The sequence below is a fragment of the Macrobrachium nipponense genome, chromosome 29 (genome assembly GCF_015104395.2).
Source record: "Macrobrachium nipponense isolate FS-2020 chromosome 29, ASM1510439v2, whole genome shotgun sequence".
NCBI classification, from domain to species: Eukaryota; Metazoa; Arthropoda; class Malacostraca; order Decapoda; family Palaemonidae; genus Macrobrachium; species Macrobrachium nipponense.
This window is the reverse complement of record NC_061092.1, coordinates 25,356,023-25,367,621: the sequence shown is the minus strand read 5'-3', so window position 1 is coordinate 25,367,621 and position 11,599 is coordinate 25,356,023.

Genomic DNA, 11,599 nt, shown 5'->3' with positions numbered 1-11,599 from the left:
ATATTACTTCAAACCTTCCAAAGTTCCGCGCAAGTTGGTGTTAAATCTAGTTTATCATATGGCTATAAATTTAGACCCAGCTGGCTTTCCCTTAATATAGCTAAAAACTATCCTGGAACATTTTGACAAGATAATAAATTACCTGGAAAAGGAACATAGAGCAAGCTGATACTCTATTCATATTTTTTCACATTACGAATGAGATGGAAAAAGATATATAGGGATAACATGTTATAATTTCGCCCATTAATAACACAGATATATGCCATCAAGAGAGAGAGAGAGAGAGAGAGCGAGAGAGAGAGAGAGAGAGAGAGATATGACGTTCATGATTCCTGGATGACCGTTCACCGACCCTTCAATCAGAGGCGATGTTTAAAATGAATCAAGTTTCCTGATTACAGATTTTAATTTAAGCTAACATACTGTAAAATCCTCTGTCCATCCTACTTACTAAAAATCTCCTGGACATTACATTTAAATCAGACGAATTAAATTCATCTGCACTTCTTGAATTCAAGACTTTTATTGAGGGCGTTAAAGAAAAAGTGTGTTAAGGAAAATCACATGTATTACCTGAAAAAAATTGTATAACGCGAAATTAAGCGCTAGTTGTTATTAAATATTATGTCTTCACGCACATCATTATATATATATGAGCTGATTCGATACAGTTTTGAATATGCCTTTTCCGTGATAGTCGGAAGTCCCGTGAAACCGTTATAAGTGATTCTGTGTGTATAAAAAAACAAGTCAGCCGCCAAAGACGTTACAAGTTGGCGTGGCTTGGTAGTTCAAAAAAGTACCACGTATCTCTATATCCCTTCGTGATTGGCCCTTGTGTCTAAGGAGCCAGAATAACCAATCAGCTTCTTGCATAACGATGCCTTCTGAAAGGGGGCATTTGAAACAGGCCGCACCATCCGTCAGAGCAGTTCGTTAGCGGGTCCCATAGAGCACAGACAAACTGGGTCGAGAGTGCCCAGTGCCTCCGCAGTCCCGTTCCCGTCGGCCGCCACACAAAGACGTGTGTCACCATGAGTCAAACAAACGTTAGTGCTACGTCATTTTTGGCGATAAACAGTGATATGAAGTGAAATAAGTATGGAAACGAGAGAAAGTTTAATGAACTGTGATGACGAGGGAAATGGTGAAACGAACAGACGGGATAAAAACAGTATGGCTAAAGCAATCGGCAGAAAAGTGGCGAACTGTGTTAAGAACGGGAATAATAAATCGAGTGGCCCTACGATTTCGATAAATGCTCAAGTGCTAACCAGAAAGATCAGTGGTAGAATCACACCCTATGATTTCGAAATGCATATTGCTAACCAGAAAGACAGTGTACAATCACACCCTACGATTTCGAAATGCACATTGCTAACCAGAAAGACAGTGTACAATCACACACCCTACGATTTCGAAAAACGCAGTGCTAACCAGACAGGCAGAGTGCGATCGTAGAAATCGTTAATAAATTACCACTGTTAGACAGTTTCTGCGACCGAATTCGATGACGAACGGGCGAGAGAGAATTCGAACCTGCGGCAGTATTAACAAAATATTAGAAAAATCCGTTTAAGACAGAGACTAGTGTGGGAGAATTCAAAATCGACGGTTGCAGCGCCAAATTCAAACGACGGTGGTGCCGTGGTGGTGGCACCCGAACACCCTTCGTGACCCCCCGAGTAACCGACTCGTGTAGCAGACCAAGTAGAGGAGTAACGAACGTGTTTTGAACGGTGAGATGGCGAGCCGAGCAGTCCAACCTCACCAGGAAGGACGGAAGTTGGCAGTAGCAGGAGATGGCATGGAGGTAATGCCGGGAAGGTAGTACCCCTGGTTACCCCCAGCGCCATGCAGGACTGTTATGCAGAGCCCGGGAACAAGGGACGCCTTGTTGTCTTGTTGTGAGGGAAGGGATGCAAGTCACCACCCTGAGAAGTAGAAGACGAACCTGTCCACCCACGAGTCAAGAATGCTGGGACAGAGAGAGGTCGACCAAAGCCTCTACCCCGTGACCCCGCGGGAAGGGGGAAGTCCACTCCTACTTCTGATCGCGACCTATTGAAGAGTAGAGGGATGGTATTAACAAGGTGAATAGTGCAGAAGTTCCCTTACCAACCTCGACCCGTGAAGGAAGTCACGATACCTGCCTAAGGTATGGATAGGATGAAGCGATGTTAGAATAAGGAATAGCTGATAGACGTCAGATGACAGCCAGCAACCAGTGAGAGAATCCAGGCTCGATGTGAAGAAGATACAAGCAACTAATAGCGTCAGTAGCGATCGCCGGCACCGCTGCTGGCACTAATAGAGTTGCTGACCTGTGAAGAAATTGCATAGAAAACTGGAACATCTCAACCGTATTGCAGAGGGACAGTTACAGGATAGTGTCTTGGGACACTGGGGATGTGATGAGAGGATACCCTTCACACCCCGGAGGTGGGAATCCCTGCCCCGCCTAGAAGCCGTCGTGATTGCTAAAAGTTGTCACTGATAGTAATATGAGTATTAGTTCGACTGCACAATGAACGAGTTGTGTAGCCTTTAGTAGTGTAATGAATAGCATGTGTTAGGGAAATGCAGATAGGGAATTTGTTGAAGTAACGTTAGAAAAATATGTCTAAAAAGAAAATTTAAAAAAGGATGGTTCTCTTAGGCCGTGTTCTGATCACATTTAAAGTTATCACGAACGACAATGTATCCCTTTTGTCCCCATCGAAGAATTGTAAATAAGATTTAAAGACAGAATTATTAACGTAAATTCATTAAAGAATTTGTTTGAGTAAAGTAACTAGACTGATATATTTGTTGAAAGAACAGTCAGATTTTCATTGGGAAAGAGAAGTAATTTTAAATTTGATAATGAAGTGAGAACAAATTGTATTTTTATCCCTGATATAGATATGCCCTTCAGAATGTTAACTTCTCAACAAGATCGTAGAATCGAGCAACTGTAAGAGTTCGGCATTGTGGGGATTGATCATATATATAATATATATATATATATATATATATATATATATATATATATATATATATATATAATATATATATATAAAATAATAAGAGTAGCAGACGCTCTTTCCCAAGAGTACTGTAAGGCATGAGCCATACAGAGAGAGAGAGGAACTGCGAGACATACAGTTAAATGTTTCAGTTACACCTGTGGGTGAGTTGCACAGAAAACAGAGGCAAGTGAGTCAGCTGTTGTATGAACGTGTTGAGTGAGCGCCGTAGGAGTTTACATGAGATGAGTGTGTGTGGGCTTGCTATTGTGTAAGGGAGTTGACTGACAAGTCACAGTTTTCTGAAATGCACGAGATAAATTCTTCATAGAAAAGGAGAGAAAAAAAATTAGTAACTTGTGCCACCGTTCATCCCTCTTCGATAAAGCAAACCATCCACGTAATTTGTAAGTGTGCGTAGGCGTCTTGCGTAGCATACCAGTGCGATCCTGAATAGAAATGTGGTCCCGTCACAGAGAATATCATAAAATCATGCTTATGCAATTTGTTTCATGTCAGTTATTCCTGAGAAATTGATGTCTAATAAAAATAAAAAATTCTTTTGTTACAGTTCCAAGCATATGATAATGACTGAGTCTATGTATTCATAATTGTATTGTTTTTTATTGTATTATTAATTTTATTGCATTTCAAGTCATATTAAACACGTTATTGCAATGCATCTCATTTTTGTTCATTTCTAACGATGTCGATTATACTGTGTCCAAAATTTCATATCGTTGTCAATGCTGTTTATGCTTTGTCAGAAATTTATGATCTTCCATCGATGATGTAGGAAAGAGAGATTATTTTGAAAAAAAGTTATTTTTTGTGTGTAATCTTTGAATTTTGATTATTTTCTTGTTTTTATTGTGTTGCAGAAGGAATCCAATAAGTTTTCTTATACTTTTACCAAATATCTTATGAGTAACGTTTCATTTTTGACTCATGTTATGTGAATTTTTGTTTATGAATTTAGCTTTTCGAGCTGGAGCTGTGACTATCCATTTTTAATTGACATTATTGAATGTGAACCTAAATTTGTTTTTCTGTATGACACATTGTGAGGCGTGAGATTCATTTGTTGTAACTTGTGTTTGTAACACGCCAAATGGCCCTACCCAAATAGTTTTAAATTTTGCACAAACTGGATGGTACGGCACTCAAAGGCGGTGTGGCACTCAAAGAAGAACAACAATGCGCAAATCATAAGATCAGTGTATGTCTTGCGGGACGCAAGAACTGGGGAGGGAGTGATGAGCTGATTCGATACAGTTTTGAATATGCCTTTTCCGTGATAGTCTGAATTCCCGTGAAACCGTTATAAGTGATTCTGTGTGTATAACAAAACAAGTCAGCCGCCAAAGACGTTACAAGTTGGCGTGGCTTGGTAGTTCAAAAGAGTACCACGTATCTCTATATCCCTTAGTGATTGGCCCTTGTGTCTAAGGAGCCAGAATAACCAATCATCTTCTTGCATAACGATGCCATCTGAAAGGGGGCATTTGAAACAGGCCGCACCATCGGTCAGAGCAGTTCGTTAGCGGGTCCCATAGAGCACAGACAAACTGGGTCGAGAGTGCCCAGTGCCTCCGCAGTCCCGTTCCCGTCGGCCGCCACACAAAGACGTGTGTCACCATGAGTGTCAGTAACAGTCTAACCTGCCGTCCGGTTGGTCAATAGCATAGTTAACGTAATAATTACAAGTAAAGGCCACCTGTGTAGCTAAGAAGAATACACCTGTGTTAAACGTATTCCCCTCGATTATTATTTTTGCATGCGGCCTCCCATTGTCCATCGCACGTAAACTTATCTCCCTCCTGCTTTTTACTTCATATCCCGAACCCACAAATGACCGAGATCAGGTCATATATATATATATATATATATATATATATATATATATATATATATATATATATATATATATATATATATATATTAGGGCTTGTGCCTTGTATGATAAGGCGCCCTATGAGGTAATGTTAGACTAGCGATAATCTTACGCTAAGTCGGTTGGTATTGCACTTCCATCTTCAATGGAGTGTCTGGGGGTTTGTAGTCATTTACGAACGTCGGTTTTATCTTGTTGGTTATTACGACGATGTGTTAAACTCATGGTGAGGAGGTTCTTGTAGAAAACACGAAATATAAAACTATATGTATTCTTCTGAAGTTTTACCACAGCTGAAGATCAAATATGATTGTACAAGTCTTCTAATAACGATAGCTTGATCGCTTCTGCCAATGATGATGGCTAATCCTATTCCTCTACATGATAAAGCTTAGGTAAAGAGGTACAGGTCTTCTAATGACGATAGCTAACTCTGTTCTCCCTGTCTACCATCTCTGTTACAAGTTATGAAGGAACAGACAGTAGTTCGAACATATGAACATACATACAAATGACATAGTTTCATACGAACACACAATCAAATGAGACACGCTTACAGATCACGTAGGCCGTTTTAATTATAGGTCGGGGTAGTTGTCTCAAGCAGGGAGCTTGGACTAATGTTTATAAACAATTGAATGACTACAGGTGACGGCATGTTATCTTAGCCTACATACTTATTGTATACGTCATCTTTAGCGTCTCTAGTCTGATCACATTCCTGCAAGCAATCTTTTATATATATGGACTAACATTCCATATTTTTATTATGTAAACACTTACATTAGCTCGGTCAGCTACCAAAACCAGCTACTGGTTATTACTCAAACTTGACTTGCATTTGACTTATAGGAGTGTGATACAGACACTATGTGATATATATATATATATATATATATATATATATATATATATATATATATATATATATTAGTATAAATAAAAATTCATGGTGTACATGAATTGATTCAAGTAATAAAATATAAAACAATGATATTGGTAAATAATAGTGATCACGGATATATAATGATACAGTTTTTCACTTCATCTCATTAAGATACATATGCTACAGAAAATACTAATGTACTCTGATAATTGCATAGAATGAAGATTAACATGATAAAAATCATATTTTAACTGATAAAAAATTTCATATATGAATTGATAAAATTATTAATGTTTATGCTGATTGATTCGTTGATTTTTATGCAAAATGTTATATATCTGATACATTAATCAATATACTAACTCATATAACTGCAGATATTGGTAAGATAAAAGGTAACAGATTGATTATAGGCTACCTGATTTGTTTATACATATGTATATGGATTCATAATTATGATTAATATATGTGCACTTTAAAATATTCCTATTGCGTACACGCAAAGATTATATTTTTCGATTCCGTTATTTATGATCATTTATATATAGATTCCTAGTGCGCACACGCAAAAAATATATTTTCGATTCTGTTATTTATGATCATTTTTATATAATAAGGGGATAAATGAACTTTATATATATAGGATACATGACCGAGGTTATACTACTTCACTTTTAACTAACGTTCGAACAACTTTTCGTCCATTACACAGTTCCAGAGACAACCACCTATAACCCAATGAAACGGCCTATTTTCACAGGGTTAAAACAAGGGGAAAATTTGCCTGGGCGGGTCCAACGTTCTATTTTTGCGCTCATACTTATTCTCTGCATCCTAAGCTACACGATTACGTTCGCGATGATGAAATAAAAAAAAACATCCCCAGCACGAGTCCTTCGCCAGCAAAGTAGAGTTGAATATCCTTCGGGTCGTAATTGTCGGAAGTATGTCCCATTCGTAGTCGATTCCGACAGCCGCCAGAGCATTCCGCATTAAAACGAGATTAACGACGAGATACGGTGTCGGTCGAAGAAGTCCATGAATTCCTTTCACATTGTAGGCGGTTGTTACTTGACTGTAGTCGTCCGCTGCGACGAACGATTTTTTGAAGTTGCGAGGTGAAAACTCTCGTACTGCAGGATACTGTAACCAGGTTCCATTAATCAGCCTGCAAGTGAAATTATACTTGTCACAAGGGCAAAGTAAATTCAGACGACATCCAAATACAGGGGAGGGGAGAGAGCCATTTAGACCAGGACGTAACCCACATGAATTCGCTGATATTTTGGAATTAACAAAAGAGTCCGCTGTACAAACTTTTTTTATCCATGGCATTAACAATGAGTGAACCTATCCAGGTCTATGATGACTTGTAAAAATATCCATAATTATAACAAATAAACAGATATCAATACAAATCCCAAAGAAAATTCGATATTACTGGTAGTAAGTTACTAGACAAAGAAGTGGAAAACGGAGCTAATTGTAAGATTGCCAGGCAACATAAGAGTCAAAGAGAAGATTAATCATGATTCTATGTGCCCTAACAAAAGAATATGCAATTTTCTCGTGCGCATCCTCTGAGGTTAACTTTTAAAACATTATTAATAGGTAGGAGATGCAACGAAAAACCCACTATGTAACTAATTTCTATATAAACTTTGGGGTTTTCAAGAAATGTAACATTTCCCATGAATGTGATTTACCTGGATTGTAATAAGCTAATGTTGCAAGTAAATAATCCATATCCATATCGTGATACTTCTAAATGTCTATGAGGTTCAGAAAAAATTAATTCATTTTGTTGTTATAGAAATTCTATTTGCTTTATTTTGTTCATTAATTTTAAAATGATTGCAAGTTGCATTGCGCACACCGATAGACACTTGTACCTAACGTCCTGCCTTGCCCATGAGAAGTTCGGGCTAAGCATTCCTTTCTCCAGTCAATCTGTTTTGCAAGCAGAGACACACACAGATGAAGCCTGTGTAAGCAGATTATTGAGGTTAAAAGGAACAATGCTGATACGGCAATGATGACGTCGTCACTTGGCAGGAGATTGCTCTCAGCCAGCTAAGAGTTACGTTACTTGCTGCAACAAAAATACGACTTTAGGATAAATTATTATCTTTTTAATACTCGACCCACACGAAAAGAATGTCTGAAAAAAAAAAACAGTACCAAAATTGAACAATATATTAGTTTCATGTTGGAAAACTGCATGATTATTTTGTTAAATAGACCTTTATTCAACTAATGAAAAAGGTTTCCATACAAAATTCTATATATATTATTAGCCCTGTATAAGATTCATATAGGATTAATTCATAGATAACATTTTCACTTCTAGACTTCCTGACTTTAAAATCTCTTTTATTTTTATTTATTTATTTATTTATTATTATTTATTTAATTTTTTTTTTTCATTGACTACGAATATAAATCACCGGGACAGACAATATGTCAGTAGATTTTGGATATGTTCTGAACTTTAGCTTATTTGTCATTACTAAAGCGTTAAGTTAGAGTTCAATTCTTTACGCATATATATTTGGATATTTAATTATCTATGGTTACGTTTTGCTTATTGATTTTATCGTGATTCCTTTTTTATTATAATTTGTAACCCTTCCGACTTCTTACGGAGTGTATTATATTGACTCCACTTGTATCCATATTTATTTTATTTTTTATATTTATTTATTTATATATTTTTTTATATATATTTGATACATAAGGTTGGCTTGAATGTGTGGAAAAGTGTTCTAGCGGCGTACCGTATAAGGCCTACTTGCGGCATCAATTCTATAGATACAAGATATAAATGATAAAGTATTTAAAACCGCGAGAACCGCTATAATCCAGTTCGGATCCAATATCACGAATTGTAACTCGTAAGACATTGACACTTCCTATTTGATTATCCGGTATTTCTACCAAACCGATTGACTCTGGGTGATAAAATATATTATTGGTTTTCTTAATGGATAGGAATTCACACAACGTGTTAAGGAGATTATTATTGATTTACACCACCCGAGTCACAGATTATTATGTGTTGAATTCCATGTTTACTGATTTAGCACTCATAAATATTCCTAACGCACTCAATTTCGGTGTTTGTTTTTTTTGGTGCTATTAATTCTATATAACGTGTCAAGGAACTATTAACACTAAGAAGTGTTTATTCCCTCTGTCAGACTCGTAATTCCGTTAATAATTCTACGTATATTCTTTCAAGGATTGATTTGGCACAGGATAGGCCCTTAACTGACAGGTGTCTTAGTGTGTCCCTTGTTTTCATGACACGTGTTACAATCAGTTATGTGCTATATCTGTAAGCAGTTGTTAGGGCCAGTAAAAACAGTTGATTTGGCGTTCTTTGTGACATACTTAGGGAAACCACTGGATGACGGAATGCAAACAACCAGTTGTTTATGACGATTGGTATGAAAGAGATTATTACTAATACCTGGTCGTTAGTCATCTGCTGTGTTCTTCGGGTTTTCCTCGTCACAGACCTACATAGAACATTACATTTGATTACATTATTCTGATACACATACTATAAATATACTTTTGCTTTAGGGTTTCTGCTCGAAGTGTTTATTGTTTTTGCCTAGCCACTGACCCTGTTTCCGTTTCGAAGTGTTTATTGTTTGGTGTTTATTGTTTTGCTTATCGCTGTTGACACTTGCTTTGTTCATTTGTAACAGTTCTGCGCTCCGACCCAGATATTCAATGCTCGCGATCTCTTGGGTTAAGGAATTTTCTTGTTTAGATACGGTTTTAACAATAGGCACGGATGTTTCTATATCTTTTAGTCCAATTAAGGGTTCTTTGCTGTATGGTGCGGGATTGCGGGATAATGCGTCAGCTATGATATTTTGCTTTCCCAGGTAGATATCTTATCTTGGCTCCAATAACCTGAATGATCATTTGTCACCGAGTTCCTTTTGGACTGTGATTAAAGCCTTTGAAAAAACTCGGTAAAGGACTCATGTTCAGTAAGGACTTTATCAGGATAGCCATAGATTATGAACTTAAAATGTACTAGTGTTAAAGATACCTAGCCCTTCCTTGCCTATTACTGCATATTTACTTTCAGAGGGCTTTAGTTTACGTGAATAAAAAGCTATAGGAAAGAACTGTTTATCATATTGCTGAAGTAGTATCCCTCTTACCCCTTGGTCTGAGGCGTCTGTTGCAATAAAAAAAAAATTCCTTATTTAAATCAGGGATTTTTTAAGTTAGGTGAGCTGCATTATTCCGCTTTTAAGATATCGAACGCCTGTTTATGCTTTTTAGACCATAATAAATCTACGCTCTTCTTCGTAAGATCTGTTAAAGGAGCTGTCATGATTGAAGAGTTACATATTTGCATACGATTGTAATACCCACTAAAGCGCAAAGTGCTGTATCCCCTTTTACGTTAATAGGTACCGGAAAGTTATGAATAGCCGACACCTTACCATGGACTACTTTAAGACCTTGACTAGACACATAAAACCTAGATAAACATGTTTCGGTTTTTAAAAAAACTCACATTTAGAATATTTTACTCTGAGATTATTTGTCTTTGTCTCTGTAGCACTAGCTCTACTTATGTGAATGTACTTCTAAGGTATTTTTTTTAGAAAAGATTACAAGATCAACCATATAAGCATGTAGGGTATCCCCTTAAAATCTCCAAACACTATATTATAATTGGGGCGCAACGTAAGCCGGAGGCATACGTAAAAATTGATAATGTCCCCTGAGTGTGCTGAAAACGGTGTATGAGGTACAATCACTTAGTAATGGTATCTGGTAAAAGCATTTAAGTAAGTCCAAGTTGGTGAAAAAAATTTATTCTAACCTAACAGAGATAAGATGTCGTCGGTACATCGCACTGGAAACTATCGGGAGTCGTTTCCTTGTTTAAGCGACAGAAATCTACGCAGATACGCCAAGTCCGATCTTTATGGCATGACGTTTGAGGGAAAAATTATATGGGCTTATTTGATTTCCTAATGACTCCTATTACTAACATTTTTTCAACTTCGTCATTTATCTCTATTTTGAAATTTCTTGAGAATCTATACGAAGGTACGTAAATAGCTTTATGTTTGTCCATAGACCGTATTTTGTGTTAAATTACATCCGTTTTTTCCCAGAGATCACTCGCTAGTGAGAAACTTCCTGGTATTCAGGTAGAAGATAAAAAAAAATTCTGCTGAATCACCTCTGCTTGAATGACTTTACGATATTACTTTAGATAGATTATCAGTAGATTCATCCACGACTGGTTGGGCGTGATTAAAAATTAGCAACAATACAAAAAATGCGATATATAACTTCCGTATCCACGATATGTATACTTTTAGGGCTTTGTTCGCGGAAATCGTTATATTTCAGTGTCGGGAAGGATTAAAATTTCATTTCCCAGCAAAGTCTTTTTACACGCACTAAGACATTCGAGGGTGCATGCTTCTCGAGATTTTGCGTGCAAAGTGCGACTGCGGTTGTGGGAGAATTCTGTTGGGTCATTTGAACAATGTTACGATTTATGAGACAAATGTATAGTTCCTTTATATAAGTTATTATTTGATTAACTGTCTCATTTTTGTTCAAACGGATTTTAATATGTTTGAAGGTTTATAGGATTTCCCTTTGATAAACACGCCTTATTTTGCAGGATGTAAGTTAATATTTTGTATACCCCTAGATGAATCTTACAATTACACTAGATACAGATCAATGTTTTTTATAACTATAGAGGTATCTGTAAACGCTCGCTTATCCGGACTTCTCATTAGGGGAAGTTCG